Genomic DNA, 17,661 nt, shown 5'->3' with positions numbered 1-17,661 from the left:
TTCATGTCACTTTCATCTGGATTAAAGATCCTGGTTAATGTGTCTATTCTAACAATGTATATTACCTAATAAATGTTTTTTTTTGTCTTAATATTTTTGTGTCTCTTATTTTTAATGGCTCATTCATAAACTTTAGTCAGGAGGTTGACTTTCTCTCCAATCCAACTTGGATCTGATAAAGGGCCTCATTTATAAAACGTTCTTACGCACAGAACTGATCTTAGACTGTGCGTGCGATCAAATCCACGTCTAAGTACAGATTTATAAAAACCGTCTTAGACGTAGAAAAGGACGTATCTCTACGTCTGGTTTCAGTTCGTGTAAGTACATTTACTTGCGGCAATACTGGAATACTGCAGGAATTCAGGACTCTCAGAGCGCCGACAGCCGACACGCAGTTTCATCATCATCGTCAGCATCACCGTCACCATTTGGGCTAATGGTGAAAGGCCAAATTAATGTTTCGCTCAATAAAATCAAATAAACTATTAGAATAATTTACACATGAATGAGATTCACATCTTGTAGGTATTCCGTTTTAATTTCACAAGTGTAAAACATTTCGCTCAAAAGTATAGCCTTTAAAAAGACTAATAATGGCTTAGTTTTCAGTAGGAGGTATGGCTGCATTGGCGTTGTTAGAGGATATTGCCAACTGCGCAATTAGGAGAGAGAGGGTTGTTTTGTGATCGCGCAGACTTTTTGACACAGGATGATGTATGTCTGATAAGCAGGTACCACTTGCCGAGAGCGTTGTGCCCAAATAGGCCTCTCGTCTAGAGAGGCGCACCAGAGGCAACCAGGCAAGTTCAGGTATTGTCCGTTCTTGGATTCCTGGCTACAGGAACGTTCCGATGAGAAATTGGAGACCAGTCGAGCAATCCCCGTCATCATTAAGCAGAATTTTGCCCGATGTTCTTCGCAGTATACTGTCCCATATGCCCGCAATGTATTCGATTTCCATACAGTGCCCAGCAAAATGTGAAAGAGGATTTCCTGCGTAAAACAGGTTTCCCAATGTATTCTCATCCAGATTTCGCACACTCAGAAAGCCTCGGAAGCCCACTTCAATACAGCACAGGTCGGTAGTGGAGCGCACCAAAGCCTTGGTGCTGCTGCTGCAGATGCGGCTTCTGGTGCTGCTCGTGCCGCAGGTGCTGGTGCTTCGGAGACGTGTCTCCTACATGTCAAATACTTTGCTTTTGCCATTACGCCACCAGACAGGCTTTCTAACGATGTTTTGGCCCGCATCTGCTGTTCCATCAGCAGAACGTCGATGTCAGCCTCACTTTAATTCTTCTGTTAACATGTTTCTTTCTTGCTTGCCACTGTCACAGAGAGTTTGTGCATTGAGGATGCACTCTGTTTGTGCAATGATAATATGCTGATTAGATTAAATAGTGGCGTTTTGAGGGCGGAGATTCAGTTGCGCACAATTTCACGACCATTTGTGATTTATAACCAAAGGATTGGCGTACAAGTGTTTTCTGTGTGTACGTCTGTTTTCTGCGGATCTCACTTACGCTCATTTCAGGAAATGTCTTAGACAAAATGTAGGATGGTTTCTACGCAATGCTTTATAAATGAGGCCCAATGTCATCTACAGCAGGGGTTTTCAACCTGGGGTCCGCGGCAGCATTGCAGGGGGTCCGTGGCATGAGCCTATGTTGATCAGTTAACCATTAAATATTTTTTTATATTGATATTTTCTTTCTCAAATAAGAAAAATATGTCAATCTAAATAGTCTAAATAGCCACATGGCCTGAAATATACTAGTGTATACCCATATTCAGCGAAGAAATTACACTGACAAGTGCTACAGGCAGAATATCTGTGCGGGGGTAGGGGGCGTGGCGACGGGGACGGTTACAAACACGCGCGCGCAGTTACATCAGTGGGCCGCGAATACTTTCTGGTCAGAATGGTGGTCCCTGGGACAAAACCAGTTGAAAACCCCTGATCTACAGGTTCAATAAGCAACACATTGCATGGAACTATCATGCAGTTCTGTCTTCAAAAGATAAGTGGCAATGGGCCTCATTTATAAAACGTACTTACGCACAGAATTGATCTCAGACTGTGCGTGCGATCAAGTCCACGTCTAAGTACAGATTTATAAAAAAACGAAAAGGACGTATCTCTACGTCTGGTTTCAGTTCGTGTTAGTACATTTCCTTGTGGCAATACTGGAGTACTGCTGGAATTCAGAACTCTCCGAGCGCCGGCAGCCGACACGCAGTTTCATCATCATCATCGTCAGCACCACCGTCACCATTTGGGCTAATGGTGAAAGGCCAAATTAATGTTTCGCTCAATAAAATCAATTAAACTATTAGAAGAATAATTCATACATAAATGAGATTCACGTCTTATAGGTATTACGTTTTAATTTCAGATGTGTAAAACATTTCGTTCAAACTATAGCCTATAAAAAGTCTAATAGTGGCTTAGTTTTCTATATTGGCGTTGTTAGAGGAAAGCTTTGCGCTTTGTAAAGCGTCTTTGAGTATTTAGAAAAGCGCTATAGAAAACTGAATTATTATTATTATTATTAATAAGGAGAGAGAGGGTTTTTCCGTGATCGTGCAGACTTTTTGACACAGGATGATTTTTGGCTGGTAAGCAAGTACCACTTGCCGAGAGCGTTGTGCCCAAAAGGCCTCTCGTCTACAGAGGCGCACCAAATGCAACCAGGCCATACACGTTCAGGTTTTGTTCTTGGGTTCCTGGCCACAGGAACGTTCCGACGAGAAATTGGAGACCAGTCGAGCAATCCCCGTCATCATTAAACAGAATTTTGCCCGATGTTCTTCACAGTATTATCCCTCTGTATGCGCGCAATTTATTAGATGTCCTTACAGTGCCCAGGAACAGCAAAATGTGAAAGAGGATTTCCTGCGTAAAACAGGGTTCCCAATGTATTCTCATCCAGATTGCGCACACTCAGACAGCCTAGGAAGCCCACTTCAATTCAGTGTGCAGTCGGTAGTGGAGCGCACCAAAGCCATGCAGGTGGTGAGCAGGTGCTGCTGCCGCAGATGCGGCTTCTGGTGCTTCGGAGACGTGGCGCCAGTGTGTTTGTCGGCCTGCCGTCAGCTCCGTCAGCTCCTAGCTGTCCGAGTTGTTCTATGTTTGTTTATGCTGGCACTTATGCTATGCTGGCACTGCTCTGTTGCCGCTACCTGGACCTATGATCATCAGACTCTGCTACATCTCAGAAATGCACTGGTGACCCATACTAGTGGGTCTCCTGTTCCCTACACCAGATGTCACCCTCCGTTTGTATACCCCTACCTGGAGTGTGTCCTTCGGCTACCCTGCTGTGTCTCTCTCCGGAAGAAGCGTCGGAGGCGCCGAGGCAAACGCGGAGGCGTCCGGGTGGCGATCAGGAAAAGAGTGTGTCTTTCTCCTGCACAGCCGTGGCCCTGTCATCTCTCTGCAGCCCATCTAGGACGGAAAGATCTCTTTCTGGCTCGTCGTTCGTGGGATCCGAGGTACTCCTGCCATGTATCCATCACTCCGCATCGACCCCAAACACCTGTCAGCTCTGCTCGTCCGAGACTGCGGATCCGTAGCGGTTGGATGAACTCCCTGAACATCCGCCCTTTAGATTACTCCCGTTGCCCCCAGGCTGGTTTGTGTACTCATCGATAGCCCCCCTAAGCCTGACAAAGACTTTATAACAGAATTCTCTGACTTTCTCTCCCATTTTGTCTCATTGCACGATCGTCTTCTCATACTTGGTGACTTTAATATCCACGTCTATCCTACGCAGTGTGGTCAGGTCTGCGGAGTTTATCATAGGCAGGGAGCTCCCAGCCCTGCAGGACATCTTCCATACACGATGCATCAGGAAAGCTGGCAGGATCGTTAAAGATTGCTACCATCCATCCTATAAACTTTTTTCCCCTTTGCCATCTGGTAGGCGTTACCGAAGTATTCGATCTCGCACCCGTAGATTGGAGAGCAGTTTCTTTCCCAGGGCCATCAGGCTTTTAAATGGACAGTGATAGAGTTTGATACACATTTGATTTGTCTTTAGGTTAGTATAGGTATATTAGGTTAGTTTAGGTTACTATATGTGTATTATATGTTTAGCAGATGGTATTGTATATTTATATTTAGGCTATTTTGTATATTTATTATATGTGGAATTTATGTTCAGAGTACTTATATGTTATGTTATTTTATGTTATGCTATGGTAGGTTGTTGTACGGTGTCTTGTCCCAAGAATTTCAATGCCCAGTCTGACTCTGTTTTTCTGTGTATATGACAAATAAATACTTGAACTACTGTCCAGACAGACCCATGGTTAACGAATTCCGTGGTGTAATAGATGCCTTTGGTCTTACTCAACATATAAATGAAGCTACTCATATTTCGGGACATACACTTGATCTTATTTTATCTTATGGCTTTTCTTTTTTTTTTTTTTTACTTTATTGCCCATTGCCAGACACTTTTTGCGGTACAACATCAATCATAAAATAAAAAGACACACAAAAGAAAAGAAAAGAAAAGAAAAGAAAAACAATCACCTTAAGGTTGGTCTTTAAGTCATCACATATGTTGGATACATACAGTAGGGTCATTTTACAGAGATATAGGCAAGGCAACTTGGTATTCTTAATTGAGGTAAAGAATGACAGGTGTCCACCTTCGTATGAATATAGGTACTTTTAGCTGAAGGATTGCAGTCATATTTTCCATTGTATTGACCTGTTTGACTTTTTGTTTCCATTGAGCTATTGTTGGAGGGTTAGGGTTCATCCAGTTAACAGTAATCATTTTTCTCGCAATCATCAACAAAATATGTAACATATAGCACTGGTCCTTAGTAAACAGTTCTTCCTGTGTTTTATCAAGTAAAAAAAATAAAGGGTCCATGGGAATATCAGTCCCAAACATTTTATCCAACTCTTCCTTGATGCCATTCCAGAATGTCTGTATCACAGGACAATCCCAGAAAATGTGGGTTTGGTCCCCAACCATACCACAATTCCTCCAACATTTGTCAGAGGCATTATTTTTAAACACTGATACTTTCAGAGGAGTCCTAAAGAATCTTATCTTTACCTTCCAGTCAAATTCTTTCCACATCTGACTACCAACCCCCTTGTGACATCCACTACAAATATCTTCCCATGTGTCATCATCTATAGTTGTGTTAAGTTCCATTTCCCATTGTCCTTTAATATGTAAGGTGTTATCTGACGTGTCTATCATCAACCTTTTATACATATGAGACACTTGGTGCTTTGTTGACACAGATTGCTGAAAACTATGTATGAAGTGGATCTCAATATCAATTGGGTCTCTTTTAATACTATCCCAGTCTGTGTGCTTCGTAATGTAGTGTCGTATTTGTAGATATCTATATAGGTCACTTGAGGGCAAGTCATATTTGTCTTGGAGTTGTGAAAAAGATTTTAAAGTATTTCCATCAAATAATTGATTCATAATTTTTAGTCCCTTCTCAGCCCATCTTCTGTAGGTATTATCAACCAGAGATGGGAGAAACTCTATGTTTCCTAAAATGGGCATTGCCCTTGACAAGGCTACAGTTCCCTTTAGTTGCTTTTGGACATTGTTCCAGACCTTTAGTGTGTGTTTTACCCATATGTTATCTATTTTGATTTTTTTCTGAGACTGCTGACTTAGAAATGGAAGAGTAGATATTGATATCCCTGGTAAAGAGTTCTGTTCAATAGATACCCACCTATTCTCCTCATCCTTGACAATCCACGCCACTATTGCTCTAAGCTGGGCTGCCCAGTAATACATTTTTAGATTAGGTAGACCCAGTCCTCCTTTCTCTTTGCTTGCCCTCAATATTTTCAGACGAATTCTGGGCCTCCTGTTTTGCCATATGAATTTAGATATAAGTTTTTCAAGCAGCTTAAATGTGGATTGTGGAACTAGAATAGGTAGAGACTGAAACAGGAAAAGGAGTCTTGGTAGGACATTCATCCTAACCGACTCTATCCGACCAAAAAGTGACAAGGGCAATACATCCCATCTGGTGAGATCTTGATTGATCTCCCTAACCAGTCTGCTATAGTTTTCAGAATATAGTTGTGTTGGTTTTGGAGTGAGAATAACGCCCAAATATCTAAATCCCTGCTTAGATCTCCTGAAAGAGACCAACTCATCTAATTGTGAAGGCCATTCACCACTTATCATCATGGCTTCAGATTTATTTACATTGATCTTATATCCTGACACAGCACTGTAATCATTTAAGCTATTTAGAAGTGCAGGAATAGATACCATGGGGCGTTCTAAGAATAAAAGTATGTCATCTGCGAATAAAGCTAATTTATGTTGAATCATTCCTTCATCGGATATGCCTTGTATGAGGGGATTGGTTCTTATTAATTCTGCTAGTGGCTCAATGCTCAATGCGAATAGAGAAGGGGACATAGAATCTCCCTGGCGGGTACCACGCCCCAGGGGGAAGAAGTCGGAGCAATGACCATTTACTCTGACTTTGGATCTAGGGTTTTTATAGAATATACCAATCCACTTGACAAATGTATTATTGAAGCCCATATATCTGAGGGTCTGCTGGAGAAAGGTCCAGTCAACCCTATCAAATGCCTTCTCAGCATCTAAGCTGAGAAGCATTGAAGGAGTATCCCTTTTGGCTGCAATTGCTTGTAAGTTCAGGGCTCTTCTGACATTATCAAATCCTTGGCGATTATTAATGAAACCGGTCTGATCTGGTTTCACAAGTTTATGTATGTATTTTTGAATTCTTTTCGCTATAATTGAGGTAAGTATTTTAAGATCTACGCATAAGAGACTGATCGGACGATAGGATGCACATTGGGTTGGGTCTTTATTATCCTTATGGATGACACTTATAATTGCTTCTGACCACGACCCAGGCGGATCCCCCTTTGTTAGTGCGTAGTTATATACTTTGCATAAAACTGGGGTCAGCTCATTCACATATGCTTTGTAATATTCTCCTGAAAAACCATCTGTACCTGGGGAAGAATTATTTTTAAGTTTTACTATATTTTCTCTGATTTCTTCTTCTGTAATTGGTAAAGACAGCATGTTTGCCTCTTCTGATGTTAATTTTTCCAGCTTAATTGATTTGAAAAATGACTCCAACCTTTTATTTTTATGGGGGTCTGCTTCCTCTTCATATAGCCTTTTATAGTATGAAGCAAAGGCCTCTGTTATATCTTTTGGATGTGTAAATAACTTGTCACTGTCTGGGCCCTTTATTTTGTGTACTGTCCTACTGGATTGAGCTTTCCGTAGCTGGAAAGCCAGTAAGCGGCTTGCTCTGTTTCCCATTTCGTAGTATTTTCTATTTATGAATCGCAATGCTCCCTCTGTTTGGTAGGTTAACAGGTCATCCAGTTTTTTCCTAGTTTCTTTCAATGTTTGCAGTACTTCCTGCTTATTGGATTGTTGATGGTCTGTCTCCAATTTCTTAATTTCTCTCTCTAATTTATCCTGTTGAGCTAACCTTTGCTTTTTCAGCCTAGAAGAAATAGCGATAATGCATCCCCTCATCACCGCTTTAGCCCCCTCCCATAAGATGGAGGGGGAGACAGAGCCGTTATCATTTATGTCAAAGTAATTTATTAAATCTTTTTGTATTTCTTCCTTAATTAATTCGTCATTGAGCAAGGAGACGTTGAGTCTCCAGTATTTGAATTGTTTATTTGGTCCTATGTTTAACTTCAAGATGACTGGGGCATGATCTGATATAGTGATTGGCTCTATTTTACAAACACCGGCCCTGTATAGATCTGATCCAGACATTAGGAACATGTCCAGTCTGGAGTAACTGCCATGTACCTGAGACATGAAAGTAAATTCCTTCTCCCTGGGATGTAAGTGGCGCCAAACATCCACCAAGCCCAGTTCACACATCATTGCCCTAAGAGTAGAGGACTTTCTAGATACAGAACCAGTTTCTGCTGGAAGCCTATCCATACTTTGTCTCAGGATGCAATTGAAATCCCCTCCTATTAATACCATCCCCTCTGCTTTATCTGCTAATAAAGTGGCTATTTCCTTAAAGAAGTCAATACAGTCTTCGTTTGGAGCATATAAATTCAGCAGTGTTATTTTAATACCCTCAATAGTCCCTATTACCATAATATATCTACCTTCTTTATCATTAACTGTCTGTGTATGATTAAAGTATACTGATTTATTTAAAAGAATGGCCACTCCTCTTTTCCTCCCCTTTTCAAAAGAGGAGCTGTAGACCTGATCCACCCATTCTCTTTTTAATTTTTGGTGTTCTATTTCTGACAAATGGGTCTCTTGTAGCATTGCTATTGAACAGTGTAATTTTTTAAGTTGACTTAATATCTTTTTTCTCTTGATTGGATTGCCCAAGCCCTTAACATTATAACTAATGCAATTCAAACTATTCATATCCTGCATATTGTTTAAATGATGTGTTAGTATCCTTATATATCCTACTCGTTGTTTTCTTTAACATAGACCATACCAAAAAGCAAGTTGCATAGAATAACAGCCCGACATTAATCTCAAGGTGAAAATAACCAATAAAACATAAAATAACACAGTACCTATAAAGGCAATGAATGAAAAAGATAAACTTCCACATACCCAACTGGTTTGCAATAAGCCTGAACTTGGCTTTTAAGCTAAACAAACCAGGTCCCGGTGTAGCCTGGGCGGAGAATGGTGACCGGTCCTCCGTGGGGTTCACACAAAGTGTTGGCGCTGCGGTCGTCCACTTCGTGGAACGGTTGCTGCTCACTTGCGTATTCACGCACAGATCCATTAAACAAATGTGGGTGGAACCCACGTCCGGCAGAAATAATTAAGTATATAAAAAAAACTAAAAGTTACTGACTCATGGCATTATGTAAAATAAAACAAAACGTATTAATACAATAAAACCGAGAGTCAGCTGTAATACAGTCAATGTGAAACACAATATTCTTATCAAATAAAGCTTAGTCTAAACCGTTCATTATTTTGAATCCAGGCGTGCTAGCGAAATCTAGCTAGACACACTCACATCATTGATCTGTTCAGTCTGACGCTGGGTGCCCACGGTAGATATGTCTTGCGTTTAGTCGGTAGGCGAAAAGTCGGCTGGGGGGCGTGGTCAGAAAAAATGATGTTTGGCTGTAGCAATGTTCAAGTAGCAAGTTCGGTTGCAGCGCTGCGCTAGTGTAGCACATTAGCTTGTGAACGCCCCCAAAACAAATATATGATAGATGTTGTGGCAGTCAGTCGTGGGCTAATTCATTTAATTTATAATTTGTTAATTTATTCTATCTGATTTATATATATATATATATCAGACAGTTTAATCACGATTCCCACATATCAGAGGCGAAAATGCACCAATGTGAGGCTATTTGGTTATTTTTGTTTATTTGGCGCTTGTTTAAGGGTTATATTTGGCTATTTGGCGCTTGTTTTCGAGTTCTATTTTGGAACAGAGGGGGGTGACTTCGTCCAGGTCCACCGGTGGTATATAAATACGGGTTCGCAAAAGAAAGATTTTCATTGCATTCAACATGGACCAAGAAGATTGCGACTTATTGGCTCTCATCCTCATTCACCGGAGAAGACGGCAGCAGCAGCAGCGGCGGCGCATACATTGGATCCACCCCATCCATCGTTTGCGACAGACCCATGGCGAGTACCATCGCTTGGTGCAGGAGTTGCGCTTGGACAACTCCAGGTTCCAGCGTTACTTCAGGCTCTCGGTTGAGCAGTTCGATGATTTGCTCTCGCGAGTAGGTCTAGGGATCACCAGGATAGACACCGTGATGCGCGACTCAATCGGACCGGCAGAACGTCTCGCCATTTGCCTTCGGTAAGTAAAAGTTTTGGAGATACTTTTTTCTGAGTAAAAGTTTTTAGTGGCATTTTTAGTGTGCATTTTAGTGTGCATAGGCTAAAGTTTAGGCCTACATTTTATGACATAAGGCTGCGTGGTATGCAAGCTTATTTACCTGCATTTTGTATAAGGATTATGTAATTTATTGAAAACGTTTTGATACAATTTGTACAAAGGTTTATTATACAGAGCATTGCATGTAGGCTACATTTTCAATTAGCTTATAATTAGAAAATATATGTCCTCGAGTGGCTATTGTTGAATTATATTTTTAGTTTGTTTCTTTGTTTTTTACAGATACCTTGCCACTGGTGACTCCTTTCGTACCATCAGTTGCAGCTACCGTGTGGGGCACTCTACTGTGGCCAGAATTGTTGGAGAGGTGTGCAAGGTCATATGGGAGTCCTTGGTGGAGGAGTTCATGCCTGTGCCAAAAAGGGACGACTGGCGTGCCATCGCTGATGGATTCCTCACACAGTGGAATTTTCCCAATTGCGTGGGATCCATCGACGGGAAGCACGTCGTGGTTCAGGCTCCCTCCAACTCGGGATCGCTGTTCTTCAATTATAAGCACACCTACTCCATCGTGTTGCTTGCAGTTGTGGACGCCGACCTGATTTTCCGGATGGTGGACGTAGGTGGGTATGGCCGGAACAGTGACGGCGGAACTCTTTACAACTCCCCTTTTGGTCAGGCCCTCAGGGATGGCACTTTAGACCTGCCAGAGGACAGCATCATTCCGGGTGCCGAAGACAGGGGCCCAATGCCATATGTCTTTGTGGCGGATGAGGCCTTCCCACTTCGTCATGACCTCATGCGACCCTTCCCTGGCAAGGACCTCGCCACAGGCATGCGGGCGTTCAATTACCGGCTCAGCCGTGCCAGGCTGGTTGTGGAGTGCGCCTTTGGGATCCTCTCCAGTCAGTGGAGGATGTATAGGAGGGTCATCTCTGTCAAGGCGGCGAAGGCAGAGGATTGTGTGAAGGCCACCTGCATCCTCCACAACTACCTGAGGATGACAGGACCGAGGAGGACAGCGATGGAGCCTGGGCAGGTGGAGGGATCATCAGGTCTCGTGGATGCAGGTCGTGTAGGAAGCAACAACTCCGACAGGGCTGCCATCCGCATCAGAGACACAATATCTGCATATTTTAATGCAGAGGGTGCTTTATCCTGGCAGCCACCACCGTAACCTGTCCCACCCAAACCAAAGGCTCTTTTAAGAGCCACCCATCTTTATCGTTAAAAGCATTTCCCAAAATGTATAAGCACTGTGTGAGGGTTTTAAATGTACATTTACTATTAAGAACAAAGTAGAACTGCATAACACAGTTATAGTATATCAAACTATACTTTCATAGTATACTAAACTATACACTTTCATAGTATATTAAACTATACACTTTTTACAGCAATGGTAAGTTATGCCTTCCTTTAGAATTTGAATATAAATTCCTCTTAAAGGGTAAATCACACGTAAGACAATGTGTGCAATAGAACAGTTACTGGTATTTATATTTTGTAAATGATAGAATGATATAGTATAGTATATATATATATATAGTTTATATATAGTTACTGGTATTTATATAATGTAAATGATAGAATGACAATACTTAGATTTTCTGGAAACATGTACATATTATGTACATATGTTTATTTCACTGAATACAAAAATTGGTTCTCAGGGTGCAGCATTCAGCTCCTGCTTTGCCTCGTACACCCTCCTATAAAAGTCAAATTTGAGCTCCTCCTGCTTAAACTTTGGCAAGCTCTCCAGCATGGGTATGATTCCTTTGAAAAAATGGTCGCTCTCATTCAGAGGGACCCTGCTTTCCATAGCCGACAAGACTCTTTCCTCAAACAAGGAGCTGTCATTTCCCCTTCTGGCTCTCTTCCTGGGCGGTCCAGTGGGGGTGCTGCAGATAGGGACACTCGGCGGTGCAGTGGGGGTGCTCGAGGTACCAGGGACATTCGGGGGTCTGGAGGTGACCTGCGGCGACGGTGGTGCTGGCACCTCTGCCTCATCCTCACCAGATGCCACAACAGATGCCACACCCTGGCTTTCCTGGCTTTCCTCTGCTGTCACTGCCGATGCCGCTGCTGGGAAATTCCCCGAAGTGGTCCTCTGCTCAGTGAAGGGAGCCAGGAAGCCCATGATGGCATAGTACTTCCACACCTTCGCCTCTGTCCGCCCTGCTCCGCTCCTGGTCCTCTCTTTCTCCCTTCTCCTTTCCCTCAAGTAGGAGTCACGGAGACCCTTCCACTTCTTGATGCATTCATTCACTATGTAAAAATATATACACGCACACAGAGGGAGAGAAAAGAAAAAAATATAAAATCAAATTTCCTATTTTTTTTTTTACTGTCAAAATGTGCACCATTATGCAATCAGGGTTGGGTTGGATAACATTAGCACATTAGCTACATTTGCACTTTTCTATGATTGCACTGCTGGTTAGATGATAAACTTTATTAGTTGTACTGGTTTCCCTAACTTTGTGCAATGCCAATAAAGTTGAATCTAATCAAATCTATCTTTTCTAATGTAATTACCGTTTTTAATTGACTGTCATTGTGTGATCATGCTCAGTGGTCAGGGCAATGACCTCTATTTTAATAACTGCACTGGACAATTTAAGGTAAAACTAATTTAATATAGCAAAAATTAAACTCACCATCACAGCCAACAATGCCTGACACCTTCTGCCATGCATCCATCCTCAGAAGGTTGTTCTTGTAGTCAGGTAATACAACATTATATAAAATCGGGAACGAAGCCACGGTAGCAATGAGTTTCTCCATTTTTAATAAATCTCAACCGCTGTTTAAAAAAGCGCAATAAAGAAAACCCACACCCCTCCCCCCTCCCCCCTCCCCCATGGGACATGATAGGGATAGCTTTTGAGCGCTCGTGGTTTTGGAAGCACCCAACACCGTACGTGTTGTAGCCGAGGTTATAACCGCCTTTTTTGTGCTGCCAATAAAGTCATCATTAGAATACAATAAGTCATCATTAAAGTACATAATTAAAAACTCAAACTCCACGTAGTGACTGAGATCGCTAATATTGGAGTGGGTCATTTGCCCCAAAATCTGCTCATATGCAAAGTAAACAACAATCAATGTAATGTTATATGAAACTTATTAGCAGCCAGCTAGCTAGCCACTATGTATTCCAATTGGGGTTTCGGTTAAAGTTGTAGCGGCAAGCTAGCAGTAATAGTTCAGTAATAGTTCAGAGTTCAGTTAAGATTTTGTGCTGATTACTTTAATTTATAATTTGTGTACATATTCTATCTAAACCATATCAGCCAGTTCAATCACGAAAACGTATGTAACATATTTAGCAGCTAGCTAGCTACAATGTGTTTTCAATGGGGTTTCGCTCATAGTATTAGCGACAAGCTAACTAAATGTTGAAAGCTTAATTTAAGCTCTACAATATTCAGTTTGACCTCACAGTATTCGTGTAGCATATAAACAACAAAACGAGTCAATTAGACGTATACAAGTCGTGTAGATAACCTTTATTCACATAAAATATGTCACGGTAAATGAGTCCCGATGTCCGCCATCTTGTTTCAAAATTTCTGTTTACTCCCGCCCCTATGAGCTACGTTGACTTCCAAATCACACACACGCCGAACTGATTGGCTCTCAGCAGGCAGCAAGTCGCCTTCATTTGCATAGAGTTAAAAAATCCCGAACTTTTAGCAGCCAGGAGAGCCGACTTTTTCCTCAGCCGTTGTCGGCAGCCGACAAGTCGCCTCCATTCTATCCCAATGAGAGCGACATAAAGTCGTGTCCCGTGGGCATCCACCGTGAGACCTTTCTGTCTCGATCTTTTGGATGAAGGCCTCTACATCTGAAGGGGTAGGAAACGTTAGCAGTTTACCCTTGTGGTAGATTCTCATCTTTGCTGGAAACTGTAATCCAAACTCAATATCCAGATTATGCAGTCGGCCTTTCACGCCATCGAACATTCTCCTCTGTTGCTGGATCTCCGCGGAAAGGTCTGGAAAAAACATCAAGCGATTCTCCTCGAACTGTAGCGATTTCTTCTTGCGAGCTGCCTTCATCACTCGGTCTCTATCGGCCAGCCAACGGAATTTCACGAGAACAGCCCGCGGGAAAAGCTTCTTAGCCTTAGGAGTTGCTGCTTTTGGAAGCCTGAATGCTTGGTCGATGGAAGGAGGACTCGGGAAATTTTCTTGACCAAGGAGGTCGGGTAACCACATGTTGAGGAAGGAGACTAGGTCACCTTTCTCGGTGTTTTCTGGCAAGCCTACCAATCTCAAGTTCAGGCGGCGCTGGCGGTTTTCCATGGTCTCCACTGATCTGGTAAGTGCTAGCATCTTTCTTTGAGTGGTTGCAGAGACGTTAGCTAGGTTGTTCAATTGGTCCTCAGCGGAACTTATACGGGATTCTGCTCCATTAAGTCTTTCGGAGAAGGAGTCTAGGGCTTCCTTGATCTCATAGTTTGAGGCGATAACTTCTTTGAGCTGGGCAGAGAAGTCTTTTCGAAGAGCATGAATAGCTGCTAAAATTCCATCCTCCCTAGCTTGGGTTTCTGGGGCTTCAGCTAGCCCATGAGCTAACTCCAAATCGCCATCTTCCTTCTTCCCTTTACCTCTGGAACTTGGTTTATTCGACTTCATTTTGGATCCTACTTATATCTTGCACTTATATCACTCGACTAAGACTTTTTAAAACATCAAACGAACGGGTTTACATCTATATATGAAATATTCTGCCGGAGCACCTGGGTTCTGCGACTTCTCACGTCCACGTCATAACCGGAAGCCCATCTTATGGCTTTTCTGTAGATAATATTGTGATTGAGGATGCCACTTTCTCTGACCATAAGCCTATTATGTTTGATGTTACCCTCTCCAATCCATTGCGAACTGCCAGAGCTCAAGGTCGTTACTCTTGCCACATAAACTCTCTTACTGCAGCCCAGTTTTCTGATAGCTTTCTTAGTAAAACTGTTGCATCTACCATTGCAACAGCGGCATCATCCTCTTCTAGCCCGGATGATTTTTAGGCAGCCTTTTCCACTCTTCTTGCTCTTCCATACTTGACTCTGTAGCTCCTCTCACATATAGCCGCCCCAAGCAAAAATCTCAATGTTGGTTGGATGAGGCCACCCGCTCTCTCAGACAGGCCTGCCGTAAAGCCGAAAGGAAATGGAAAAAGGATCACCTCACTGTCTCCTTTGACATTTTTAAAACTGCACTAGCTTCCTTCCAGGCAGCAGCAAAAAAAAAAGCCAGGTCAAAACACCTCTGGTCTGATAAGCAAACCCTCTAATAGACCCAACATTTTATTTAGCACTATTAATTCTTTTATCAACCCTCTTAACTCCCCAGTTGCTGATGTATCTACTGATACCTGCAAGAAATTCCTTAAGTTTTTCACGATAAAATAGAGAGCATTAGATCATTGTTTACCCCCTTCTCATCACCCACTCCACCTGATTATTCTGGTGCACCAGCTATTTTTAACCAATTTCAGCTCATTCCTCTCATTGAACTGCAGGATTTAGTATCGCACATGAAACCCACTGCATCCCCCCATGATGCCATTCCCTCTTCTATCATAAAGGATGTTTTTGATGCAGTTGGCCCCTCTATTCAGGTAATTCTAAACTCATGCCTCACATCCGGCACTGTCCCTACATGTTTTAAGCATGCGGTTGTCCAACCCTTGCTTAAAAAACACAACCTTGATGCTGAATGCCTAAAAAATTACCGCCCCATCTCTAAGCTTCCTTTTTTTTCTAAAGTTTTAGAGAAAGCTGTTTTGTCACAGTTGACTTCCTTTCTGACCACCCACCACATACTAGAACCCTTTCAATCAGGTTTTAGATCCCTTCACAGCACAGAAACTGCCCTGCTTAAAGTAACTAATGATCTGCTCCTCACTTTGGATTCTGGTGATAATGCCATCTTGATATTACTTGACCCTAGTGCTGCTTTCGACACTGTAGATCACAACATCCTCCTCACCCGCCTGGACCAGCAGATGGGTATCAGGGAGACTGCATTACTTTGGTTCAGCTCTTACCTTAAACACAGGACTTTCTTTGTCTCTATTGGCCAGTTCTCTTCATCTTCTGCCCCTGTCTCTTATGGGGTCCCTCAGGGGTACATACTGGGTCCCATGTTATTCAGCCTGTATATGCTCCCACTGGGTGACATTACAGTTTTTCACTATTGTTAAGAAGTAAAATGCAAAAATTCGGCACAATCTGCACAACCTTCACGTCATGTAACAATCGCTCGCCCCAAGAGGGAAATACTTAAGACTCCCTTATCTGCATTATACTCTGATTTTCCTTGTGAACACACTGATGTCAGTTACACATCACGTTGTTGTCAAAACACTGTACACAAACTTCTGTTGTTGCACACAATTTTCAAGTAAAATCTCAAAGCATCAACCTGCAAGGCACAAATAGTCAAATCTCTAGACTTTCAGGTCTTTTGACCAATTTGCAGTGAGGACTGCACCATAAAAGTGTCTTGAGCCACTGTTTTGTTTGGTAAACTATTGAAAAATTTGAAAAGATCGACAACCAGAGAAGGAGAGGGCGTAAGAGAGAGAGGAGGAGGGCAAAGAGAAGAAAGAGGAGGACAAGAAGGAGGAGGAGTAGGAGGACAGAGAAAAGGAAGAGGAGGACAAGGAGGAGGAAGAGAATGAGGACAAGGTGAAAAAGGAGGAGGAGGAGAAAGAAGAAGGAGAAAGGTCATCTCTAATGAGATTTGGGCCGCTGTAGTAGACCAGGTTTTCATGGTTTTTCATTAGAACCTTCAGGATAGAGAACAAGTACGAAATCTGTTTGCCTTGTGTATTGTAATACTGCATATCAATAGAATATAGTTTGCTCACAGTATTTGTATTTTGCTGGACTGAAAGAGAACCACACTGTGGAGGAAGAAAACACACTTTCAATATTTTTTGAAAGCAAAGTAGCATTTTCCAGGAGATATAAAGGGTTTTGCATTTTTTGTTAGTTGTTTTGGGATTTGTGTTTAGAGTTTTGAGAAAACGAGGCATGCTTTACTCTGAAAAAAATTTGTGTAAGCAATTGAGGAAAACTGTAAGCATTTTGTATACAATTTTATGTCAATACAATCTAGTGTTTGGTGGAACAGGAGACTGAAATTGTAAATATGGTTGGTGAGAACAAAGGTATTGCTGTTTTATGTTTGACTATGAAAAATGTAGGCCTACACTGATACATTTACAGTTTTTCACTATTGTTAAGAAGCAAAAAGCGAAAATTCGGCACAATCTGCACAACCTTCACGTCATGTATCAATCGCTCGCCCCAACTGGGAAATACTTAAGATTCCCTTATCTACATTAGAGTCTGATTTTCCTTGTGAACACACTGATGTCAATTACACATCACGTTGTTGTCAAAACAGTGTACACAAAGTTCTGTTGTTGCACACAATTTTCAGGTAAAATCTCAAAGCATCAACCTGCAAGCCACAAATAGTCAAATCTCTAAACTTTCAGGTCTTTTGACCAATTTGCAGTGAGGACTGCACCATAAAAGTAGTCTGGGAAGTCCCGCCCCACTTCTTCCGGCCAAATTGATTTTGCCTCAGAACTGGGTCTGGCCAAGTTTGCATACCCGTTCATTTCAAGATTTCCAGAATCCTTGGAGCCAATCACAAACTGGCTTTTGGCTACCTGGCGCGCCATTGGCGGATTTAAACTTACCACGGCTAAGTTACAAAATCTACTGCACGGAGAGTTTTTAAACATTGGACATGGTGGCCG

The sequence above is a fragment of the Sprattus sprattus genome (assembly GCF_963457725.1).
Source record: "Sprattus sprattus genome assembly, chromosome: 10".
Classification (NCBI taxonomy): Eukaryota; Metazoa; Chordata; class Actinopteri; order Clupeiformes; family Clupeidae; genus Sprattus; species Sprattus sprattus.
The sequence above is the reverse complement of the archived record's forward strand: the minus strand, read 5'-3'. Positions refer to the sequence as shown.